The sequence below is a fragment of the Olea europaea genome, chromosome 15, assembly GCF_002742605.1.
Source record: "Olea europaea var. sylvestris chromosome 15, O_europaea_v1, whole genome shotgun sequence".
NCBI lineage: Eukaryota > Viridiplantae > Streptophyta > Magnoliopsida > Lamiales > Oleaceae > Olea > Olea europaea.
The window spans coordinates 7,316,363-7,330,859 of NC_036251.1; positions in this window are offsets into that span (position 1 = coordinate 7,316,363).

Here is a 14,497-nt window from a genome sequence, read left to right on the forward strand (position 1 = left end):
TGGAGCCACCAGAAATAGAGCTAAACTCAAATACATGTGAAGATGTAGAAGTACCAAGAATCGTTGTTTCTTGCACATATATATTGTCAGGGATTTGTTGTATTGTATTATCCAATACTCCATTTACAATCCCATCTAGTCTAGTGTGTCCATTATCCACTGGCAATGAAAGAGTTCTGTACCAAGGAGTTTGTAATTCTTCTTCATTAGGCTGTAGCACAGCAATCACTTGGATATGTAATCAAAATGAAATACCGAAATCGTTTATTTTGAGTTTAATTAAATTTTAAGATAATTGAATGTGAGAGTAATTGTACATTCATAGAAACATACATTACGAGCAGAAAAAAATGCTTTATCTCTTTTTCAGTTATAAATTGGTTGGGTTTCCACTTGTATATTCTTGGACTCTGTGGTGTTTTATGTCTACGACGTCCAAATTTCTTTCCGATATTTGGAAATATTTCATATATCCTATACTGCAAGATAATTAAAAATAAATATTATATGTATAAAAAATTTTATAATGGAATAAATTGTACATAATAAGTCAATACAAGAATAGGGACTAATTATTTGGAATGCAAGTGGATACCCATGTAACGCATAATTGCATTCTGTTTGTTCATTCCGTTGCATTCTTTGCATTCTTTCAGATTGTAATGCTTTCAATGAATATAACAAGATCAAATATGCTTTGCAACCCCATGGATATCCAAGGAACTCATCCAAATGTTCAACCATGTCAAGAGTTTAATAATCAATTTGTCTTGCAGTAAGTGTCAACACACATTTAACCAACATGACTAAACCAAGTTTCAATGTATCTTCTTTATGTTCGCACGCATTGAAAGCTTCAAAATGCATTCATACTAATTCGTTTTGTACCATTAAAGTACTGATTTCTAAGAAGATCATTTGTATCATCAATGTCCATGGATGGTTCATGACAAGGTAATCCAGTAACAAGACAAAATTCTTGCATACCAAACTTGGCTACACGATCGTCTAACCTTACCCAAATTTCATCATTTTTTCCACAATTCACAAGCCTCAATATAAATTCATGCATCAACCTACTACTAAATTGTACATTTTTTTCTTTGTAGAAAATTCCATAAAGAAATTCATAAAAATTACTACACATCAACAAAGATTGTTGATTTGAATCTATAAATTTTACAAAGTCTTTAAGATATTCAAAATTTGGATACTGGATAATTGTAGCAGAAAACTATTGGTCTGGAGAAATTATATATTCTAGAGACATCTGCATAAATTATTCAAAAAATCATATCGTATTTATGAATAAATCCAAGAATTAAAAATAGAGAAACTTTTATTAAGAGTTTGAAATAAACATTATATCTTCATAGCCTATACATGCATAAATATTGTAAAATCAATAATAAAATATATTATCTTTGTGTCTAGACAGTCCAGATAATTTGTGACATGAAATTAGGCATAAGAACCACTATATCCATAATATGAAGGCCTTGGCCTCCATAATACAGAAGCTTGGAAAGCCTCACGGAGGCCTTGTTGCCTCCGTGATTATGGAGGCAAGCCTCTGTGATACGGAGCCCATACGAGCTCCGTGATTACGGAGGTCCAAGCCTACACATGGCTTCCATAATTACAAAGGCTTTATGGGTAAAACTGTTACCCATACACATAGATTTATGCAGATATGTGCAAATTTCTTTCATTCTAAATTTTTGGGTAAAATTGTTACTTTTTCCAGCCAATTTCATAGCTTCTCCTGTTTAAATTTGTCAGTAGTTTCTCTTGCTAAATGTATAGACTTCTGGAACTCAATTTTTAGATAAATAATAAATGAGCTATATACCAACCACAAGATAAAAAGTTGTCACATGTGAGCTGTATATTTTTGTTGTTTTATGCATTTGGTCAATAATCAATGAAGTATTTTTATTGTGTTATGAAATACAAATTATTCACACATTTTATACAATCTCAAATCTACGTCTATGTTTGAATTCTTCAATTTCATGCACAAAATCATACATCAACATATTCACGTATATTTAGATATTTATAATTTAATTTATTTAAGCTAAATAAATAACTAAATCAAATTTTCCATCCATTACAATGAAGGTTTGTATCATGAATTTTTTTCCTCAGTGAATACAACTTCATTTAATTCAGAGTCATTCTTGTACCATGTTTAAACCTTTGCCAACCCATGCCCATGTTCAGTCTTTATGAATCAATAGAGTATGGGTATGATAAGATTTTACCGTTTACATTCTGATCTTTTTTTTTAATCCAAATTTTGACGACATTTTATTAAATTTATAATAGGGAGAACGAATAAAATATAGTTTATATATTTTGCTCTGAGTGTAAATCCTTGAACTCACGCTATTTCTGTACTATATTTAAATGAATATTACAAGTAATCCTCATATCTCATGCAGACAACAAGGTATGATAGTATATAGCTAATGATAAGATTTTACGTAGTACATAGTTGTATTACTTTTTATAAAAAAATAAAATTAAGAATAGAAGATAAAGTGCTGGACGCTGAATATGATATAATTTAACATGTCTATATATATCTTCTTTTATTTGTCAATTGGATATCTCAAAATCGTTTGCAATAAAAATCTTCCTTTTGTGTGTATTTTGCATCTATTATTCCGTTGCAAAATTGCCACAATGGAAGAATGGTGCCAATTTCTACTAGAAATTATTTCTAACAATCAAAAGTGGAAAGCTAAGGTGATTGTAGCTGAAAAACAATCACCAAAGCCTTCGAGACAAGGCAATGGAAGGTACCAGCATTTGATATTAATGGATACTCAGGTAACTCTTCTTCATACATTTTTTCTTTATTTCTGTTTGTTTTGTTTTTTTCTTAATCTAAAATCACATATATTACAGTTATTTAAGGTTCCTCATCATTTTTCAGGGTAATACTATTCAGGCTAGCTTATATGATTTCAATATCACTGCTTTTGAGGATTAACTTGTTTTGGGAAAAACTTATACTATTTCGAAAGTTTATGTGAAAAATAATTCGACAAACTAAGATATTCGACTGACTCACTACAATGGGTAATATCTGGAGAAATTTGCATTGAAGAACTGAATGAAGACAATCTAGAGTTTGTATTCTCAACATATCAACTGACACAGTTTCATAAACTCAAACAATACATGGATACAAATGCTGATTTAAGTATGACAAAGTTTCATAGACTTTAAATAATCATATACTGATTCTACAGAAATATAGTTTCCTTCAAATTTGTACTACTTGTGTTCAGAAAAAAGAAAATTTGATGGCTCATTTCATATTTCCAGATATACTTGCAGTTGCAGTTACAGTTGATATGACGCCCAAACGATTGATTCAATCCAAAGATGGTAGCCAAACTTGGTTGCAAGATATCATACTTCTAGACATGAATTTCAAAACAATGATGCTTATACTTTGAGATTCATTTGTTGATAGAGAATGCTTACTCATAGCATATATTATTAAGAAAAAGTCAGTCATCTTTGCAACTCGTCTAAAGGTTACATCATTCTTTGGTATGTTCTATTGTATTATTTAAACTCTTCTTAAGGCATATGTTACATCCTTTATACATTCTCCATATTGATATTATATAGGTTTAAAATTGTCCACGAAAGTTCGTTCCACTTTCTTACACCTTTCAACGCAGTAAAACAAATGACAGAATGGTATGTACAAAGTGCTATATTTTATTATTCTTTTTTTTCCTCTCGATTATTTTTTCACACATTACTATTGGAGTTATTAATTATCTACATATCTTTTGATTAGGGTAAGAACAAATTCCATTAAAATAGATGATTTTGTATTGAAAAAATCATAAATGAACAAAATCCCCACGAATCTTTCTCCACCTGTGCGAAGTAAATTCACTCCTATTCAAAATTTTTAGGCATGCCTTCTAGTGGTAATGTTAAGGTTACGTACGCTATTTAATCGGCCTGTATTTATTTTCTAATATAGAGATATATATTACAAGATATACTCAATCATATTATTTATTTTTCCTCGTAATTTCTCTAAGTTTATCAATATTGGTAACAGTGAAAGTTTTATTAGGTAAATGGCACATCAACGATAGACAAATTTGATAGCAAATCTCGATACATGGCCTACAACAACTATTTTAGACGGTCGAATGTTGATTTTGGAGAAACATATCTTTGTATTTTTTCCAAGAATCACAATTTCAAAGCTATTCTTTAGTAAAATATACTAACAATTAATTACTTGTCATTTTTTACTTCATTTGGTGCAGGTAAAATATTTACTTATGCATGGTCTTTCTACTTCCCTTTATTACTCTTCCATCTACTAATACTGATTTTTTATTCACTTTAGGACTAGAGCATATGTGCAGTTTTCAGATGTCACAGGATCACTCAGTGCAAATGCAATTGGTGAACCAGCTGAGAAACTATTATTTACAACTTCACAATCTCTGATGGTGGAAACCAAATTTGTAAGAAATCCAACCTAACTCAAACATGTTGCCATTCAATACATATTTTACTCGAATAATATTAATACAATTTAAAATTAACACACAGGGTTCAAAGACAAACTTCGAAGCAATCATTAAAAAAATATAAGATACTGAATGAGCTTTCTACTTAAAAGTATAGCAAAATAAACTTAATTCATCAAGTTATAGATTTGATATCATCTCTGTAACAGACTTAGACCATGCAAGTTCAGGACAAGAAATTCAAGAAAATATTGACCATACAAGTCTTAAACCAAAAATCCAAACAAAAGTTCACAGTCAATTTGTGGTTACAACAGTTGAGAAAAATATTAATACAGACTATCGAGAAGATTGGTCACCTCTAGCCAAAAAAACATTTTTCAAATCTTCCAATGATAGTTCCAGTTTGAAAGTGGCTTGTGATGAAAATATAAGTTCGGACACAAATCCATTTGCTCAAAAAGAAAAACTAAAATAAATGGTGGTCGAAATCTTTTCTGTGAAACCAATCTTTTAACAAGAGCTTGCTGTTTCGTTTTGTAAAATTTGTGTTGTTTCATTTTGTAAAATTTGTCTTCTTTGTAAATTTAATCTTGGAATTCTATTTTGTTAAGTACGTGTAATTTCCTGATCAGAAGCTTCCAAACAAAAAATAATGACAAATGATGTATATGGAATTAATCCCTATATCGTCCATACCAAAAACCAATTATTATTTAGTTTATCTTGACTATACTTTGTAATTAATGATGGTAATGAAGTTAATTTATATTGCCTTATCTATCATTGGCTGTAATCCAAATACATGATTAACTACGATGAATTTACAAATCACAATTAAGAACATCAATATGTATACTATTATCTCAATTATTTGTTGGTTAGTTCCTTGCCAATAATTCCATCTTTCCATATATTTTTAAACATGTTCAATACATACGCTAACGAAACCATAATTCATGCACAGCTCGTGCATCGCACGTAACATAGACTAATAATAACAATAATAATTATAATATAGCCACAGTCCTTTTCATTAATTTCCGTTCCGTGCATATATTTATAATATATAATGTACATTCATTATATGTATACAAATGTAAAGAAATCTAAAAGGAAAAGGTTGAAACTTGATTTTCCCTCTCGCTCTCTCACCTCTCAATTTCTCAAACGATTGAACAATGAGAATTAATTGAGGAACAAATCTGGGCTACTCTGCTACCAGTGGTAGTGGTGTTTTTTACTTGCAAATTGATTTGGGTTTTGACATTACCATCTAAGTTGACTGTCGGCTTTTCCTCTTTTTATTTATTGTTTTTTATTTTTGATTTTTTTCCTTTGATGAATTAATTGGGATGAGAATTGATGTTGTTGGAGAAAAATAAATGGTGGATTTAAGGTTTTAGTTCCTCCTACAGATGCGGCGCCCGGTGCTGCCGATACCGCGGAAGAGAAAACAAAAAAAATACATAAAAAAATAAAAATTCTAGTCTTCTGCAAAACAGTCTGCATGTGTGGAAAAGGGGGCTTTCAATGTAAATAATGAAGTCTTGAGCCCCAGTTGCAATTATCATTCAAGGGCTTGTTTGCAATTTTAAAATAAAGTACCTATTTATAATTTTGAACCAGGGGCCGTGGTTTTGAATTTGAATTTGTAAAGGGCTTTTAATTTGAATTTTTTAAGCTTTAGCACTAAAATTTTAAATTTTGACTCAATTAAAAATTTTATTTACAATTGTCCCATTTAAAATTATGTCGATAATAATAAGAATAGATGACTTTTTATATTTTCGTCAAAATATTTAATTCAACTGTTGTTATTATTTGTTTATTTAAATTTCACCTTTCAAATATTGAAATTTCGTTGCCAATTTTGTGTTTCAATCACATATGAATTTTTATTTTTTCATCAATTGATGATTATGATTAGTTACATAATTATTGTTTTGTGATTGAATGTTTCATGGGATTTGAGACGATCCGTATTTTCCCACAAAAAGAAATATTTTGAAATAAAAATGGGTGGTAGCTGCCAAAGCAGTACACTCATTCGTATTTATTCAATTTTTCTCTACAACAATAAATAAATAAATATTTTGCGCAAAAATTTTGATTTATTGCATATAATATATTACCAGAATGTGTTATTATATGTGATATTTTTGGAAAATAGCATAAGGCGGTTAACGAGCTTACTTTGGTTTAGAATTTTCCTTCTGCCCAAAGGTGTTGAAATTTCGAAAATTAATGTAATTTTGTTAACTAGCTATATTATGTGTTTTAAGAGGACCTTATAGCATGTTGTATTGTCAGGCCAAATGTGACTTTATGATAATGCATCTAGTCTCTTACCATAATGAGATTCATATGCTTTTGATTTAATTACGGATTATCTAATTATTAGCCCATGTTAATTAATTAAATATTTTATCATCCATTTGACTGCATACATTACGTTTGGATGATAGTAAGTATAATATTCCATGCTTCCACATTTTATAATGCCTCATCTCTTTCGATCAATTGTCTACCATTGAAACATTGACTGAAAATACTTATGTGAGATGGAAACGAGATATAGAAATAGCACTTGGTCTTTTGGATTTAGACTTTGCAATGGACAAAAAACTTGAGAAAACCACATATAAGAGACGGTTGAATATGTAGCCAAGTATGAAAAATGGAAAAGGGCTAATAAGCTTTGTTTAAAAATTATTAAGCACTCCATATCCGATTCTATTATGGGTGTTATCCCATATAATGAAAATACCAAAGGTTTATGGATGTCATAGGAGAGAAATTTATCTAGTCTAATAAAGTCAAAACTCGGGATCAAATGGATAAATTGATGAATATGAAATATGATGGCACAAATGGTATTAGAGAGTATGTTATGATGATAAATATATCATCTAAGCTAAAAGCTCTTAAAATTCCCTTGGCCCTAGTTTTTTTTTTTTTTTTTTTTTTTTGTCCTTCTTTATAGATATGCCTTTGAATTCTTGGTGGTTAGACTCAGGAGCTAGTATTCATATTATGAATTCCTTGCAAGGGTTTATAAGCAAACGGAGGCCAAGTGAGAAAGTGAGCCTATGCTTTGAAAATGATGTTCAAGTGAAGGTTGAATTCATAGCAGTAGTGGAGTTATCTTTGGAGTTCGATTTTTCTCTTGTTTTAGAAAATATAGTTTATGTATCGCAAATGAGACGAAATTCAATTCTATATCAAAACTTGATGATTGTAGTTTTATCTTTAACTTTGGTAATGGAATTGTTGAGTTATTTTATGATTCTCGTTTGATTAGGTGAACTTTTATGTGATGATTTATATAAATCATCTTCGACTCCTTATGGTGAAGTCTCTTGTGTTACTAATGTGTCCAAGAAAAGGGCCTTAATCTGTGAATCGTCTTCTATGTTGTGGTATAAGCGTTTGAGTTATATTTTTAGGGATAAAATGAAAAGATTGGTAAAAGTTGAGATACTTTCCCTTTAGACTTCTCTGGTTTAACAATTGTTGAATAGTATGAAGGCTAACTAAGCTTACAAGGAAATGTTCAACTAGGAGTAATGGAATTTTGGACTTGATACATACTGATGTTAGTGGACTTTTTCCTTCCACCATATATGGGAACAAATATTTCATAACCTTTATTAATGATTTCTCACGACATGGATATGTTTACTTGATTAATTATAAATCAGATACACTTGAGAAATTCAAGATTTTCAATCTAGAAGTAGAAAAACAATGTGAAAATGGTATAAAGGTTGTAAGATCTTACCGTGGTGGTGAGTACTATGGCAAATATGACAAGTCTGATCAAAATATGGGTGATTTTGCAAAGTTTTTACAAAAGTGTGAAATAGTACCTTAATACACCATGCCAAGGACACCTGAGCAGAATGGTGTTTCTGAAAGACATAATCGAACTCTAAAAGATATGGTCAGAAGTATGATGAATAGAACAAATTTGCCTGAATGTTTGTAGGGTAAAGCCTTGAAAATTGCTATGTATATTTTGAACAGAGTTCCAAGTAAAGTTGTTACAAAAACACCTTTTGAATTATGGACAGGACGTAAGCCAAGCTTGGCTCCTTTTAAGGTTTGGGGATGTCCAGCTGAAGTTAGATTTAGAGAAGAAACTAGACCCGAAATCAACTCCTGGTTATTTCATTGGGTACCCAAAGAGATCAAAAGGATATAAGTTTTACTGTCCAAATCGCAGCACTAGAATTTTGGAGTCCATTACTACTAAATTTCTGGAGAATGATTTAGGTGATAGTGGGAGTTCTACATTGAGAGAACTTTTTGCTGAACCAAATCAAGTTATTGTTCAAGTTCCTATTATACAGGAAAAAGTTTGTTCTCAACCAGTCGATGTTGTTAATGAAGAACCAGGGAACCTAGAGGAACTTCCAAATTCCTCCAACAACAATTGGGTCAGTTCCTGAGCCACAAGTTAGGAGATCACAAAGGGAAAGGAGATCTGTACTGCCTAGTGATTGTATTACATATTTATTGGAGACTGATTTTAATATTGGACATATTGTTGATCATGTAACTTATAATCAAGCATTGACAAGTTCTGATGCAGATAAATGGATATATGCTATGAAAGATGAAATGAATTTTGGGAACTTATCGAACTTCCTCTAGATGCTAAAGTTATAGATAACAAGTGCATCTTTAAAAGTAAATTAGATTCGAAAGGGAATGTTGAACAAAAGAAGGCAAGATTGGTTGTAAAAGGTTTCACTCAGTGAGAAGGCATTGATTATGTTAAAACCTTCTTACACGTCTCGTCTAAAGATTCCTTTCGAATTATTATAGCACTTGTCACACACTATAATTTGGAACTTTATCATATGGATGTTGAGAAAGCTTCTTTGAATGGAGATCTATTTAAAAAGGTGTACATCAAACAATTTGAAGGTTTTGTTGTGAAATGACAAGAAAACTTGGTATGCAACTTAAACAAATCCTTATATGACCTCAAGCAGATATCATGACAATTGTATTTGAAGTTTGACGAGGTTGTGACTTCCCTTGATTTTGTTGGAAATGCAGTTGATCAAAGCATTTATCTTAAAATCAGTAGGAGAAATTTTATTTTTTCTTGTCCTGTATTGATGACATTTTGCTTACTAGTAGTAACTTAGGATTGCTTCATGAGACAAAGAAAATGTTGTCTGCTAATTTTGAGATGAAATATTTTGGAGAAGCTTCTTATGTACTTGGTATTGAAATACATCATGATAGGAATTGTAGCTTGCTGGGGCTTTCTCAGAAAGTTTGTGTACAACGTATTCTAGAAATGTTCAATATGTAAAATTGTGCACCTAATGATATACCTATCATAAAAGAGTATAAATTTAACAAAATTCAATGTCCAAGGAATGACCTAGAAAGGGAATCTATGAAGATGAATACCATATGCTAGTACTGTGAAAAGCTTGATTGTACTAGATCGGATATAGCCTACGTAGTAAATTTCCTTAGTAGATTTCAGTCAAATCCAGGACAAGAGCATTGGAAAGTAACTAAGAAAGTTATGAGATACTTGAAGAAAACTGAAGGTTATATACTTACATTCCAGCATTCAAATCATCTTGAGGTGGTAGACTATTCAGATTCTGATTTTGTTGGATGTCAAAATGATTTGAAATCAACCTCAGGTTTTTTTTTAATGTTAGCTGATTGTGCCATCTCTTGGAAAAGTGCTAAATAGACTCTAGTGGCATCTTCTACCATGCAAGCTGAATTTGTGGCATATTATGGGGCTACAGTCCAAGCCGTTTGGTTAAGAAATTTAATCATTAGCTTGAAAGTTGTAATTCCATCTCGAGATCAATCACCATTTATTATGATAATAGCGCAACAGTGTTCTTTTCAAAAAATAATAAAAGTTCTTATCAGTCAAAATATATTGACATCAAATATTTAGTGGTTAGAGATAGAGTTAAGGAAAGACAGACGAATATAGAGCATATCAATATAGAGCCAATGATTACAGATCATTTAACTAAAGGATTCGCTCCAAAAGTCTTTAAGACTCATATTGCTAATGTGGGTATTGTTAAAACATTTGATGTTTTTGGTTAGTGTGAGTTGTTTATGTAAAAGAACAACGTTTTCCCTTGATCCCTTTGTGGGGTACGTAGGTAGCCCATATGTTTTCGGGTACAGCTCATTCTAATAATAAAATATATTTCCCATATCCATGAACTATTTTGAGCATATATTTGACTTATGGCTTTTTATTATGATATTATCGTGATCTCGAGATATGACAAATAAAAATATAAGGTGAGTCTCTTTTAGATATATGTGGCTTCATTTTGATCTGAAGCATTATAAGGACCGATATGAATTAGCATAATTTTTTATCACATTTGGTGTTAAGTTCATACCACATACTACCACATTGATTGGAGGATGGGAATTCATGTCGATAAGGATGTTGGCATTGTAGTTGTGGAATGGTCTTACAACACTTAATCGGTGTAATGACTCCCATGTTCGGTGTTAATATTCTTTTTGGACCGAATCATGTTGCGTAAAGTGTCATCATTGGAGCTATACTTTTGTGGCCACTTATGTAGTCTATCCGATGTGTTAAAAAATTTGTTATAGCAATCAAATATTTGCCAAAGTGGGAGAATGTTAGAATAATTTCAAATATGGGCTTCACATTTGATTGTTTATTTTGGGTTAGATGTATGGCTAATAATGATATTTGTGATTGGACCAAATTTATTAAGTGATCAATTGAGCCTTTTACACCTTACAGTTTGTGACTAATACGATGTGGTAATTTTAAATATGTGGGCCGAAAATATACCCTAATTAGAGTTCTAATCGTAATGGGACAGCTTAATTATTTTCTATATAAAGGTTAGGTCCTCTCTCCTCTCCATATTGTTTTATTAGCTTGCTGCATCGATAGCTAATACTTTGTAAAGAGTTAGGAGGGGAAGATCTAGCTGCTATAATTCATATCAACAATAGTTTTCGTAGGTATGAATTCGATTTACTAATTTACTATTTTGTGATTCTTGTATGTTATCATGATTACAATTAAATTTAACATTTTGCTCATTCCCCATTTTGGATTTTACGGATGGTTTCAAACTTGACTTGCAATCTTACAACAAATTCCTCAGTTTGCTGCAATGCTAAAAATAAAAATATTGTCAATGTCATGTGCAGAAAATCGGGCTATGCTGATACCCTCCTTGATAGCACACTCACAATTGGGGACTACTGTTTTTCATAAATTTTATTCATGCGGATCTCACGCTCATTTGAATGTATGTATACCAAAGTATCAAACATTTTCTAGCAAATGAGCTATATTATATTACAAAAATCTCATTTCACTCATCAAACTTTAATTTAATCTTGTTTGAATCTATTTATTTCAAAACTCCTTATTTTGCATACTTATTTTCATCCACAGATTCACACGATAAAATAGTTTTCACGTAAACTCAAAAGACTTTTGATCATATTATTTTTTTATTCATACATTTTATAAAATTCACAAGTGTTACTCACTTATATACTATTTCTATCTATTTATATTTTATATAGATTATAAACAATTCATATGTTAGAAATGAAAACGAAAAGAAAAATGCCAAGATACAAGTCTAATACAACCAACAATATTAAATAACAAGATGATATATTGTCATTATCATTCATTCAATTAAATATCATTATTATTTTTTTAGAAGTCCATTTATGTGAACAATACTTTTCTTGCTTTATTTTACTTTTTGTTTATTTCGGTCTAGAGCCATTTTCGTACTTATCTACAATAAGTGATGATTGTTTTCATTTTAACGGATAATAAACACATTAATTCATTGTCCAATATTTTAAAAGCATCATAATTTTATTGAAAAAAAAATTAAGAAAATTTTATCAACTAAACTGAAAATGATCATTAATGATTAATAGCGTTACTGAAAGACTCTACTGAGACAAAGATAGACCGCCAAGAACGTAGAGGAGGTAGGATGTACAATTGGTCAAATCTAATATGGATCATACATGAACGGTAGTTGGAGTCGGCGGCTCTTCCAAGGGTCCCTCATGTGTGATCCCTAGGGAAAAGGATCAAGTTGGCCTTTACGAACAGCTTGATGCACTATCTCCCTTCAACCCTTATTTGATGTTGCCAATATAGATCCAATGAAACATGGTTAGACTTAAAAATTGAAAATACTAATACTGTTTTGGCATGTTACCGCTAACCCATTTTATTACTTGTATATTTATAAAATTTCAAACTACTTTCCAATCACGATTTACTCGTCAAATTTCAAACTACTTATCAATAGTAAGTATTTTTTGAAACCTTGCACTCCATTCATCATCCGTCAGATTTCATTTCCCTCGTTGTGACGTATCACATGAAAATTCTATCTGACAAGTTAGGATCGTTTAAAAAAGTTACAACTCGGTTAAATCATCCAACTCACCATAATCTTCATATGTGCGACTTCCATGACCAGTAGACTTCTTTAAGCATAAATTGTTCGTCCCCAATTTTAATCCCAGAATTCCCAATTCGCTCATCTCACCCACATATATTGAAGATGTGTACCAACATGGACAATTTTTAAGAAGGACGCAAGCTCTCACCTATGAAATCCTATCCTCAATTGTAACATCTGTTCGATATGTCTGTAATCCCAATCTTCCATCTTTGTAGGTGTGTGTCCAACCATTTTTGCACATCTTAGTTTCTGATAAATGACTTTCTTGGCCATAGCATTTTCACGAATATGTACTCTTGTTTCATAGAATATGAACCATCTCGCCTTTCTCTATGTTGCCCGGTGTGTCAAGAAGATAGACAATTGCCACATAATAAGCAAGGAAGTCTGAATTTTTAATGTAGGGAGTTTGCCTTCACTAGACCCAAACTTCTCCTCGCTTTCAATCGAGCTACTCTTATACATTCCCTCCTCGTCTCTCAATTTTTTGGAATTCTACTTGGTGATCAAGAAAGATCTCTTGTTCTTATTATAAGATCATGATTGGATCTATAGATGTTTGATAATGAGAACAACTTCTCTGGAGAATAATTAAAAATGGAAAGTCTTCAATTGGAAGATGAAAAGGTGACTAGATTGGTCCAAGTTACTCATCGGGATGGAATGGTGTATGCTTATTGAAAAGTTCAAAAAATCACTTAAAAATATATTTGGTATACAATCAAGTGTCAAGTGTGTTTGTTAACTGTTGATTCTTCGTCAAAAGAACTAAACTTGAAAAAGATTTTTGACCATAAGGGGAAAATCCTTAATTAATATAATGTCTTAATTAATAGTATATTAGTCTAGTATAAAACGCAACCTATACAAAGATTTCTTCTTGTCTCTATTTGATCATAGCCACTGCTTGTAAACAGCTCTCTTCAAATGAAGGCGCATCTATTGTTACTAGAATTCTAGTCTCTATACAGTTCAATTTCAATGTCGAACTAACTTACAACATGGCTACAAGATAGATAATCAGAAAACCTAATTTCCTATCTTAAGAACCCAACTCAAAAGTGAAAAGAAAATCAAACTAAAAGAGATATTACTTTCGACATTGAACTTGACTTTTACATCCAAATTAGAACTGGACTTGAACGTCTTTCAATTCTTCTTAGGGTCGGTTTCACTCTACTTTCACTTTCAAATCAGGAACATCGAATGGCACTTGTAATATCGAATTTTTATCTTTTCAAAAACGTCCATATTCAGAGTTTGACTTCAACACTCCTTTTAAGTTGATTTATACTAGATCTAAAATTTACATATTTTCATAAATCAAATGCTCAATTCTCGACGTGTGAATAGGTACCTTTTTCTTCTATGGTCGTACTGAATATTAATTTGGGTGTTTAGTACATTCATGTTGCTAGTTTAACTGAGGTTCATAAGAATACGACTTGGCTTGAAGTTCTGGAT